Here is a 13,263-nt window from a genome sequence, read left to right on the forward strand (position 1 = left end):
TATTCACGGTTAGGATTGCTTGCTTCGCAGGTGATGGGAGTTAACTTGACAGCGTGGTGCAATTCCTTTCCATTTTTTTGGCATGTGATGGACTGATGCTACCATGTTCCATTGTCAGCTCTGAAGTGAAACAGAGACGAAATAGTACATCTAGCCTGGTGGAATTCAGTGGTCACAGAACCTGTAGAATTTAACTCTTCCATAATAAGTGTCGCTGATTCAGTACATTCCAGAAATTCAATTTGGCACATGGGAGCATATGCTCCTGCCACCCGAAAAACAATTTTGAAATGTCGAAAAAATTCGTACAAATTTTTTCTCGCTTACGTATCGACATTTTACGTGCGCACATCAAGTTTTACGAAAAATCGACATTTTCGTGACTTGTGTGAAAAAGAGAAACAAAACGTCTCGTACACAACCTTTTTCTACATCAAAATTTGTCTTTTTTTTACAAATGACACTCAAAATGTCGGTTTTCTGTGAAACCACTTTGTGAACGTGTAGAATTTCGAAATGTACCCACTAAATTTTGTGTTTGAATTTTTCAACATTTTGAAAGTGTATTTAAAATGAAGTTTAACAACCGGGAGCATATGCTCCCGGGTGCAAAAACACCATTCCCCAAGTACAACTTCGTACTAAATTAGCAAAACTTAATATGGATCGGAGGGAGTAGTTGATTCATGGACCATGCTCTACTTTGAGAGACTAAAGACTTGTATAATTTAACTGGTTTGCTGGCATTATGCAGTTTTATTCTCTTTTTGTGACTAAAGAGATTGGTCACTGATAATTACTCTTAATGTAGCATTCTAGTTAAGTTAATGCACGCCCCGGTGGGAAAAAAACGCCGAAGTTCGTAGAGACAAACGGATGAAAACATGAGTTGGGAGTTTTGCTCTCCCCCGGTGAACACTCAAAAAGTAAGTTAATGCACGCCATACTCTACGACATATGCATTAGATTTATAAACCTTTGCATTTTCGTTCTACTTTTATCTCCTCTCCAAGTATATCTCTGGCACCTTCTATGGCCGCTCACAGGGTCACCTTGCTTTCCCTCCATATAGAGCCAAGGGATGTAGGGATTCATTGGGATTTGAGTTTCCTGGGGTAATTTATAATGTCTTGACGATTCAAATTGTTGGTGTCCAGTACGTGTAGTTGGGAAGCCAAGATCTTGCAGATTTGCTCCAAATGCGAATGGAACTCTGGGCTCAAATTTTTGGGACTTGGATTTGATCTAGTGGAAATCACGGTCCAGATTTTTGCAAGTTCCCTTTTAAAAGTGCATCTCCAAATCTCCAAATTCCATAGAGGTCTGTCAAAAATCCTACAAAGTTTTCACCAAATCCTAGCCTCGAACCAAAGAACTCGACCAAGTCACCGACCAAACAACACATGTCAACCAACAACATAATGAAGAAATCACCGGTGTCTCCCAAGGATTGACGTCACCCGGAAAGCCCCCCTTAGGCTGCGGGACAAATGCCAAAAAAAAACACTGTGTATAAGGAGCCAGACTGACAAAGCTAGAGGACCATGAGGAGGGCAAGGCCATGGGGGAGCACGCCAACAAGAGCCACGAGAGGGCAGGTTCAGGCGGAGGGGTGGAATCCCGCAAACAAGGTAGATGGGCTTCAAGATGACGCCTTCAGGAAGGAAACGACACCAGCAAGGTGTCGTCGTCACCAGCAATGGCCACCGTCAGATAAGGTTTTCACCTAAGCACCAACGGCCTTGAACCACCATGAGGACGTAGAAAAGACGAAGCTTCGGCCACAGCTGCAGACCAACCCAAGTACATGGTGCTCCTGCCCCGCACACCAACAACAAAATCGACCGGAATGCAACTTCTAGATCTCACCACAAGGGGCCAACCTGGACATGCACAACCTCGTTCGAAAAGCCCAGCAACAACGAAGCTGGTTGGAGCCGCGACCCCGTCACACATGCCACCGGATGTTGGCCTCCGGAGGGCGGCACAGCTTGCCCACGGCCCACCAAATCTAACAAAGGATTTGGAAAGGCCCTCGCACGAGAGTAGGGGTGGACTCCGCGGGATGGCCTCACGTGAAGCGGGATCGGCGGGGAGGGGCAGCTTGGGGCCGGTGAGGTCTTGCAGCCGGCCCACACCTTGTATAATATTGTGAGGATGACATCACCGAATGAGAGTTAAGCTAATTTTTCGTTGAATGAGAACTAGTTGCACTCTTAATTTGGAAGCGCTACCAACCAAATCTCAACTCAGAAAATTAACGAAGCAAAAATACATGTGATTATTGTTAAAATGAAGCATGCACATGAAGAAAAAAAAATAGGACCCTATAACAAAATAGCATCGATTTTATAATACTCCATTCGATTCATATTAATTAACTTCAATATAGATATATCTAGAACTAAAATATGTCTAGATACATTCATATTAGAGTTAATTAATATGAACCGGAGAGAGTACGCTATAACAAAATAGGGCGTTATAAAATACCGCGCTATAGCATGCTATTAGCAAGGCATTGAGCTAGCTTATTCATCACACGCAACCAATGGCGATTGGCCGTAGCCGGAGCTGGTCTAGCCGATGTAGTACATGGGGTCGGGCAACTTGAAGGTGCGGGCGCCCTCAGGCGCGCCGATGATGTCGCTCCACTGGTCGCCGATGTTGCCGACGATGACGTACCCAGCGTCCTGCAGCTTCTGCCTCTCGCCGGACTTGTACGCCACGGCGGAGCCCTTGAATCCGGGCTGCTTGAGCAGCAGGTCCTTCCACCCGTAGATGCCCTGGCTGCGGAGGTTGGCGACGGTGATGGCCCTCTGGTCCTCGGTGCGGCCCGTGAGGAACAATGGCGTCACGCCGATCTTCAGCAGCTTGCTGTACAGCCGCTTCGTCTCCGGCAGCACCGGCGCGCTCCCCTCCAGCACGTACGCGTTGAAGCTCGTCGCGTTGAACAGCGTAGTCCTGCGCGTGCGAATACATGCCACAATGTATTACTGATTAGTGAGTAGTGACACAGTTTAAGAAACTCGAGATTTTCTGGTACGTTTCCAGCTCCAAAGCATGATCAGTGTAGCTGTCGACGAACAGAGACTGATGATACGGCGGCCAAGTGGAGGGTGTAAAGACAGTAAAGTAACAGGTACTACTAGTATATAAGAGATCCTAGCTACTCCGACATCATATCATTATCGATCCACGCCACTATATTGTGCACCAAGAACAATGTCAAGCTTACTGCTTTTTAAGTACGCCACTGTACAATGGAGTACTTAATTTCATCGTGCACCTCAATCATTCACCCACATTGTGAGAGCGTATATATCATGCACTGTTTGCAGCAGCTCAACCATTGGCCCATCCAGCTTTATTGCAAAGTTTTTAACTTTGTCTCTTTAACTAACTTTCAACAAAAGGTTGATTTTGTCATGATTATGGTGAAGAGAAGTTACTCGAATCCTCGTTTAAGATGGACTGTATGTGATAAGGTTTTTTTTGCACATCTTTTATGTTTTCTACCTAGGCTTTACTACTTTTTTGATATATCATGTTCATGACAAAAGCATGAGCGACCTATATATTCTATGTCCTCAATGTATAATCATTATAATTTTGTTAATAGTTAATATTTACTTTAAATTGTAATGCACTAGCTTGCTTGTCCTTTTAGAAACAAAAACAACTATATACACATATTTACCATTACGTACAAATTATTATTTTTATCATGACGTGATTATTAGTATATGAAGGCTCATATATGTTCACAACTCACAATGTTATTTCATAAAGATAATATGTTATTTTTTTCAAGAGCATGCAAGATTGCATGTCATTTCATTAATGTATAAAAGATAATACTCCCTCCATCCTATAAAACTTGGCTTTAATTTATCCAAATTTAGATGTATCCACATACTAGATAGTGTCTAGATGAACTTGAATTTAGACAAATCTAAACAACTTTGATTAGACCGAGGAAGTATGCAGATAAGGTAGCCAAGTGGACAACCAACCAGCCATCACATACACATCACATCACTATCTGGCATATAATAAATATGTTTTGTTCGTCTTTCATAGGACATATGGTCCTACCTGATATCTCTGTCGTTGGAGATGACCAGCAATGATGTCCAACATATACCTTTGCATTCCCATGTTTCATTTATTTAGTTACTTTTCACTTTATTCAGAACCGACGTTTATGGGTGCTATAATATCTTTTCCGTTAGTTAAATTTCACAAGTGCAAAATCATTACTTTATCTGACCGCAAGGAATACCTGCAAAATCACTCCTCAATGAAGCTGCATAAACATCAAGTCTACCAATATACTTGTACACATCCACCGTGCTTGGCGTAGTAGGGGAGGTTGGAGAGAGTGGTCTCATCGATGTCAAACACCCATATCTCCTTGCCATTGCCGGCGAGCTTGAGGGTCTCGACGTAGGCGAGGGCCTCGTCGATGACGATCTTGGAGTCGCGGCGGAAGTGGCTCCCGAGCATGTAATGCCCGACGTAGCCCTCGCAGTTGGCCGGGACCGTCTTCCAGTCCCGCACGTTGTGGGCTTCCACGCCGAGCACCCAGCTCCCCGCCAGAGCCCAGCAGCGGCCTCAGCGCGTGGATGAGCGGCGCCACGGCCTCGTCCATGGCCTGGAGCCTCTTGGTCGGCATCTGGATGTTGAGCTCCCATGCGCTGCAGGAGCTCACGAGAGCCATGGCGACGAGGAGGAGCATCTTAGCCATTGCCATTGCCAGTGTGCTAGGCTGCTACTAGCTTGCTCTTTGTGCTGGAGTGTGCTGTGGCTAGCATGCTAAATAGGAGAGCCGGAGGGTGGTCCGATCGAGGGAGGTTGAGAGGAAATAGCTGACAAAGGAGGGGTTGGTGGGTAACATTGTCGGGGTCGCATTCAGGGCGTGCAACACGTTGGGACGATATTTTTTCAGGATTTGGTAGCTCGCTAGACGTTTTGTGACTGCATGAAGCGCAAGGCCACGGATAGGCTGTGTATGATGTAATCCGATCGAGGGATGCTGATTTGCTATATTCACAGTCCAATAAGCCATGTAGAACGCTGTAGACATTATTTTCCTGCGTTCGAATTTGCTATATATTCATAATCTTTTTCCTGGACCAGTGTCAGTTTTGTGGAGACAAGGACAGCAAGCAAGCAAATAGAGAACCAGCCACCTATGCAGCACTGTACGGCCTTCATTCCAGTTGGCACATTGTCTACCTATTGGGTTGGCTGTAGGTGGTGCATGATGCATCGACCTCACATTTGATCAAAATCGACTATGTGTGCCTCTCCTCTGTACTATGTTAAATAATATAAATCGTTGTGTGCGTTTGTAATGCTGACACGGCCATGACCTGCGTAAAAAAACACACAAAAATGATTCGCGAATAAGCATGTTGGAGCATTAAAATTTATCTTTTTCATAGGGGATATAAAAATGTTCTTTTTATCTCGAAAAATTGTGCGCGAATAATGTCCGGATGTACATGTGATTTTTTTACATTTTAAAATATGGTCTTAAACAATGAGTTCATGCGCACCCATGGGCCGAAATGAATTTCCACTAATATTAGGGGCTTCCTATGCTAACATCCTCTCACTAAACTTAACGTCATGTGATCCTGATACAATAACGCTTTTCCAAGATATCATATGCACAATTTAACAAAATTGTGAAAAAGTTTATCATCTGCAAGCTAGGGAAAACTCAAAAATTAGATTATTGCAGAGGGAGGGGCCTTGCAGTCATTAATGTGCGCACAAAGGTTTATCTGATATTTCGAAGAACCATATAAAGTTGTGTAATCTGGAGGAATGATGTGTAGGATGTGTGATCCGATCGAGATGTCTCGTGGTACTTTCATGCACAAATAATTTGCGGTATAATAGGGGATTAATGGATGATATTGTGAGGATCCAGGAATATTCAACTTCATCTATGCAGCGGTGCACTGGTCTATCTCATTCTCTAAAGCATTCCATGTGCGTGAAGGCATATTTGGAACACATGATTCTTAGAATGTTGCAGGAAAATTATATAATTAGTGTGCCATGTTTTAGTGTAATTAGTGTGCCATGCTTTCAATTATGTATATACATATGTTTCAAATTACACGAATTTCCAAAAACATTTGTTTTTGGTCAATTTGTCGACTGTTTGCACATGGCAAAATGGACGCTCGGCACCATCTGGGAGCTCATGGGGGGCCTTTGCCAATTGCATAGGTCAGTACACTTGTAAGAACGGCCATGCTTTGCCGAGTGTATTAGCAATTTAGCATATATAATTGGCAACACGTCAGGTCGCACATCCTGGGTGTCCTCACTAATAGGAAAAAAATTACCCGTGGTGCACCTATTTTTTTTACCATGGCGGACCACGGTTGGCGTGGCACACGGTTGGGCGCGCCATAGATAATGCATAGGTGGTGCGCCACAGGTAAGGAAAATAGGTATACCACGGAACATTTTTGAAATTTGAGTTTTTGTTTGCTCATTTTTTTTGAATTATTCTTTTGTTCTCTTTTTTTGGCTCCATGGCGGTTGCTTCTGCGTGCGTGGAGGTGGATGCCTCTTGGGCAGGGCGTGTGGACGTCGCGTGGAGTTGGAGGCTGAGGTCGCCGGAGGTGGAGGTCCTCGGGGTAGGGCGTGCGGAAGAGGGAGGTGCATGGAGGCGGAGATCCTCGAGGCAGAGGCATCATGGCAGGGAGGTACATGGAGGTGGAGGTCGCCAGAGGTCGGGGCAAGACACGTGGAGGCCGACGTAGGGGAGGAAGAGTGTTGAGCTTGGGTGAGAGCGAGAGGGAGGAAGAAGTTATATGTGGATAAATAGAGGTAGGAGCGTGGGCATAAGAAGTTTGAGGATAAGATACGTGTGGATGGAGAGAGAGAGGTAGGTGAACAATTTAAGCTTAGGCGTCACGCACCACCATTTTGGTGCGCCATGGGTAAGTTTTAGAATTTTTTGGTACGAAAACCAAAAGATGAAAAACTTCTATTTATTTTTCGTTTTTTAGGAATCTAAAAAATCGGTAAATGGTCGTAGTCGGTTGAATTCGGATATAACTTTTTTTGTAGTTAGATTTTCATACAAAAAACTTTTTCATTGGAGGTCATATGCAAAATCTGAAGCCAGCTTACCAAAGATGGCACCATTTTGCAACAAAAGTCAAAATTCATGTTTGTTAATTTTACTTAAAACTAGATGATATAACACATGGCCATCTCAAATTATTTTATTTTTTAAAATTTCTATCATTTTCTCTGATTTTCTTAAACTTCAAAAGGCGATCCAGGGGTGCGTGGGGGTGGGTGGGTGTGGTGGGGGACCAAACCCTGGCAAGCTTACCTGTGGCGCACCAAGCCCCGTGTTCCACGCCTATGCTGACCCGAATTTCAAATTTTTAATTTTTGTACAGTTGTGGTGCATCTATATTTGGTGCGCCACGGGCACCAACGATACCCGTGCCACAGTTCCTTCTGGCACGTCACGACTAAGGGTGGTTGAACCTACTAACCAGGACAACGAATAGGCGTGGCGTACCACTTTTGCACATGCGTCACAACTAGGGTAGATAGGTGTGGCACACCACATGCCTATGCGCCACGGCTAAATAGCTGTGGTGCACCACTCTTTTGATGCGCCATTCCTATTAGTGGCTGAACCCCAGAGATTTTCTGAGTGCCACGTGGCCGACGATTGGTAAATAGAAAATATATGACGAGTGCCACATTCATGCACTCGGCAAATACGGACACATGGGCGAAATGCTACCTCCGACCGTCTCTGTTGAAAAGTATTATTGGTCTCCGCCTCGTCTGTCCCTTCCAGCATGTGGGGAATGGCATGATGCTTCTATGCGCTTGGCGTCTCCTGTAGAAGGTTGGAAAAGATGCTAAGCGTAAATGAGGCGGTTGGCTTTCGCCTAGTGTCTAGACAGTGATTAAGCGCCCTAGGCATGGCCTAGGCAGACATACATTTTTTTACCATCAAATGTGTATATAGATTATTATATGTTAAACCACATATACTATATATAAAAGCTGACCCCTTTTGCTGAAATCTTAGGCATTTGGGCATTTAGGTACTGTTGATGGTAGCATTTCATCCAATCAAATTTCGACGTCTCAGCGATTTTTACTGTAGATAGATGGGCGCTCCGTTCCAACTTGCCTACGGAGGTCAAGCGGTGTGGTTATCTCTCGAATTTTCTGGGAGTGTCCATCTCTTTCTCCGTCAGTCCGTCCCGTTATCTCCAGCGGCCTTCCCATATATGAAAACGCGAGCGAAAGCGAAAGCGAAACCATACACACACAGGAGGGCTCCCGGCTGGCGGAGAAGGAGAGAGGCGGGATCGAAAGACAGCCTGAGCCAACGGGCGCTGATGTCGCCTGGTGCCGGCGAAGCAGAGGGCGGCCGCATCCCTCCAGCCGTTGCGGTCTCCGCCTGGTCGGACGGAGCTCGCCGACGAGGTGCGCAGGCGGCAGGCCTCCTGGGCGAACACTATCTAGCATGGTCTCCGATGCAGTCGCTTGGGGATTCGTTTGCGGGCGTGCCGCCGTCATCGGTCACTGCGTCCAGCTAGCCAGTCGCCCTCCTCCCGTCCTCCGCTCCTGCCTCCCCGTGATCTCGCCCAGCGGCCGTCGCCGTTTCGTGCAAAAGAAAGCAGAGGAGAGGTAGGAGTGCCGCTGGCGACACAGGACAAAAGCCGGCGGCATGGCAACCGATCAGATCAAGATTCAGGAGCTCCAAGACCACAGGAACGTGGACGGTCGACCACAAGCGTGGCGGTGGAGTCCGACGACCACCGGTGCGGGAGATCTGCCGTGCCCGCCCAGGTGACAAATTCATCTCTCCACCGTTCATTATTTCCGCTTTCCTCTCGATCTCTTCATCTCGCTCCTAACTTTTCTGTTCAGTCAAGTTAGAAAATCACGTCATCACCAGTACACATTATTTCCTCTTTGAGCATTGATAAGGTGTGTTCACGGACCACAGGGTCATTCGATTTATCTTGATGTGTATATCCACATAAACTGTGATTAAGTTCTAGCTCTCTTTGGTAGTTAAAATTGATTGACGACTAACTGGTTTCATGAACTGCTGAATTTATCTTATTGCGGTCATTTCTTTGTACTACGTTGGAATTCCAGCAATGTAGTTACATATAGATTTGGTCTTCTGTAAGAATTTTTTGGCAAACGTGAAAGAAAGGATTCAATTTTAGTAGTATAGCCGAAATGAGTTTTGTAAAACATGGCCATGCACTTTTTAGATCTGTGGATATATGGTTAGATTTTTACAAGGCTTTAGTGTCATATGTTTAATAGCAAGCCTTGTGTAATTATGTCTACGATTTTTGTAAAAACTAGCAGTACCTACTTCTTTCCCTCTACTGTTGTCCGACCTGCTGTTTTCGGAGAACAGAGATATTCATCCTACAATGAAATCAATATATAATATAGTAAACTCATTCATTTCCCTTGAATCCTTTCATATCTGGATTATTCGCAACGTAACTGAATCTACGGAAATATTCATGTTTCTTTGTTTGCACCGATGCGTTCCCATTTATTACAAAAAAGTAGTCTATCTTTTACTTCCTTTTCTGTAAGAATATAGGAAATTGCATAACACCGATGAGAGATCAGTTTGAAACATATTTGGGAGTGATTCTTATTGTGATTTGTGAATGCACCTTTGATAATTGGTGTCTAGGTGTCGTAGCTTACTTATGGCTGCTCATTTTCCTGTATATACCCATGTATCTCATATACTCATCTGCTGGTATTCCAATAGATGAGAGGACCATTTTAGTTATGCCCTTCAAGAAACCAAAAAAATCTTACGATTAGTATATGATTCGTAATTTGCACTCATATTTAATTTTCTTTATACTATGCTACTAAATTATGTGTGTTAAACAAGACATATTTTCTTCTTTTCAGATAATTAATGTTCGAATTCTATATGTATTTCAAATGCTACAAGTGTTGTTCTTGAATTGGGTCGTATAATCTTCCTATTAGGATCTTCAGGTTTTTTCCCTCCCCTGTTATATTGGATCATATACCTTTTTGTCAACATCTTCAAATTTTGCATTCCGTATTTTGTCTTATCATCTTCTCTCCCAGTAAGTGCATAGCTTCTTCTACTCTTGGTGAAATGATGATAGATGAAAGTCAGCTGACACATATGTGGGCTTTTTTTTATGGTTTTCGCTGATAATCATCAATTTATATTTGCTTACCACCAGTAAAGTTAGAAGTGTTTTGGTCCCATGTTGGACTGCGTTCATTTGTTCATTTTAAAAGGCTTTCTGCAATACCTTAAAACAATACTATTTGCCACATATTTATTTTACCTGTGGTCTTCTGCTGTTGCAGAGTTGGTAGTTCTTATACCTACATGTAAAGTAATTCCCCCTTCCATCAATCTGTTTTCCTATTAATATGTAAGCTGCACATAAACAGGATTTCAACTCTGAAATAGTGTGAACTGGGACGTAAATCTCATACTCTCATTTTTTACTGTAGATAGGTTTCTGCTGTACATGTTAGATCTACTCTATTATATTTTGGCACGTTATCTGACCATAATTCTCATTTTGCAGCAGGTGTTAGGTAGCTCTTTTGAAATATCATCTCTCTCACCCCCTCGGTTTCGGGCATTGTGTACTGGAAAGAGTAATCCTGGTTAATTCTTTTCCACTTTGCGTAGGCAATTTAATCTGATGAATACGATTACATCCTATTCTTGCTTACATTTGAATCCTCTGTCTAAGGTAGACCACTGCCTTCAAATATTCCTTATGAAATGATGTCACTATTGTTGGGGAGCAGTTCTGTCGATAGCAAGAATATATTATTTAGCTGACGGTTTTGAGGAAAGAATAAATACTATGTTTTGATTCTCAGATTTTAGTTGTTCGTACCAACCTACTCCTGTGCTCATGATTTATTTTTTATTTAGATAAATCAAATTTATCATAGATAACTGAGACATGGACTATTTAGGTTGGCTTGCAATTTTTTTCAGGGAATGGTATTTTATTGTATTGCACTGAAGTTCTGCATGGGACAAGTATGCAAGCTGAATTTCTTCATGCATGTTGGCATGATTTAATTTGGATTCTCATGATTTCATAAGATATCATGTAATTCATTATGCTTTGCACCGGATTGTTTGACATATACTCTTTTGTCAGCTTGGCTTCAGCGGTGCCGCGGTGCATATCTTCATAAATTGTTGTCTTCTTTCACTATACAGATTTCATACCTAGATGTAAATAATTTAATGCATCTTTGTTGTCTCTTTATCTTGAGATCTTATTGTGGCATCATGATTTTTTCCGAATGTACACTGTATACCTATACATGATACAACTATGGCGCAATTTGCATGCGCTCTAACTGGGTAGATAAGTGCCAATATCAGTTTTAGACCTACTTCACATGATAAGTTAAGTTGGGTTTTTTTTTCTTTACAGATGTATCTGCAATGTCACTCTGAACTTCTTCAGGAAGATGTCATGTGGAACTAAACTGGGGCCATCATTTCAGTTATAAACTTCTGCAGAGAAAAAAAATCCTTCTATTGTTCACCATTTATATACGTTACATTTGTATAGTCATCTTTTGATAAAATTACATAGTTACCAGGCTTCTCCAAGTCACCCTGTTATCAATCCAATTGTTTCTCTTTTCAGACAATTTTTTCGATAAAGGATGCTTTATTACTTCAAGAAGCAATTACATCCAGCCTGCATAACCAGGATGCACACATCCGTTTGTTGTCTCAAGTGTCCAAAGTTACATAAAACAAAAGAGGCGAAATACATATCAGAACGATGAATCATATAACGCCTAAGAGCTAGGTGGAGCTTCTATCCGTAGACTATGCTGCCACCCATGTAGGGAAAAAGTATCCTTCACCGTATCCTCCAACCGTGTACAGACCTCCGTAAACAGGTCTCGGTTCTCCTCCCGCTGAAGAGGTAACCACGAACGGAGAATACCTGTGCATCTGTAGATAACCTGCAACAAAGAGCAATTTTTGTCATTAAAGATCTTGTCATTTCTACATAGCCAGAGCGCCCAGATAACTGCTAGCGCCCCCATCCTAAGAAGCATTTTAAACCTTGAGTTGATACCATGCAGCCAATTGCCAAAGACATTAGCGACACTAGTCGGGGGATACAAGGTAGACGCTACTTGGATGACTGACCATATAGATCTCGCAAACTGGCACTGGAAGAATAAATAATTGATGGTTTCGTCATGATGACAAAAGACACATCGTGTACTTCCGTGCCAATTCCGCTTAACAAGATTATCTTTGGTGAGAATAACCCCACGACGAAGATACCATCCAAAAAATTTAATTTTTAATGGTATCTTCATCTTCCAAATTTTCTTATTATTATCAACTGGTAAATCAGAGAGCAGCATCGCATTGTAGAAAGATTTTACAGAAAAGGAACCATCTACGTGGAGGTTCCATCGAAATTCATCTGGCTCTGGCGATAATTGAATATCTCCAAGCCGCAGAATTAGGTTGTTCCATTCCACGAGCCTTTGTCCTAGTAAAACCCGTCTGAACGTCACATTCGGGGGTGAGGTAGCCATTACAGTTGCAATGGTATCACCCTGGCGACGCGCAATTCTATACAAAGCGGGATACTGTTCACATAGGGGTGCATTGTCGAGCCAAGCATCTTCCCAGAACCGTATCTGTGCACCATTCTTAATGGAGAAAGTCCCATGTCGAAAAAAGACATTTTTTGTCGCCATAAGACCAGTCCAGAAGTGTGAATCCCCAGGTTTCCAAACCACTTGAGATAATGTCTTCGAGCCGATGTACTTTCTCTGAAGTATAGTTTGCCAAATCCCATCCTCAGTAAGTAGCTTAAAAAGCCATTTACCCAGTAGCGCTGAGTTCTTGACCTCCAGGTCATGAACTCCAAGCCCTACTTGATCTTTGGGACTACAAACTATACTCTATTTAACCAGTCGATATTTCTTTTTCTCGTTGTCCCCTTGCCAAAAGAATCTGGATCGATAATAATCGAGTTTGTGCAGAATTCCTTTGGGTAGGATGAAGAATGATAACATATACAGTACCATATTAGTTAGTACTGAATTAATGAGTACCAATCTTCCACCCAGGGACAACAGTTTACCTTTCCAACTACTGAGGCGTTTTTGTAATCTTTCTTCCACTAATTTCCATTCCGCAAT

At 43.0% G+C, this 13,263-nt stretch overlaps 1 long non-coding RNA gene and 1 pseudogene across 1 annotated transcript; one reads left to right on the forward strand and one right to left on the reverse strand.

The window, feature by feature from the left end:
• Positions 1-2,257: 2,257 nt before the first annotated feature.
• On the reverse strand, positions 2,258-4,900 carry LOC127331861 (stem 28 kDa glycoprotein-like; annotated as a pseudogene).
• A 3,378-nt stretch (positions 4,901-8,278) lies between these two features.
• On the forward strand, positions 8,279-11,689 carry LOC127295370 (uncharacterized). The gene is made up of 2 exons (XR_007847744.2): positions 8,279-8,862; positions 9,973-11,689. It is a non-coding gene; the product is annotated as an uncharacterized lncRNA (long non-coding RNA).
• The last annotated feature ends 1,574 nt before the right edge of the window (positions 11,690-13,263 follow it).

This window comes from Lolium perenne, chromosome 1 (assembly GCF_019359855.2).
Source record: "Lolium perenne isolate Kyuss_39 chromosome 1, Kyuss_2.0, whole genome shotgun sequence".
Classification (NCBI taxonomy): domain Eukaryota; kingdom Viridiplantae; phylum Streptophyta; class Magnoliopsida; order Poales; family Poaceae; genus Lolium; species Lolium perenne.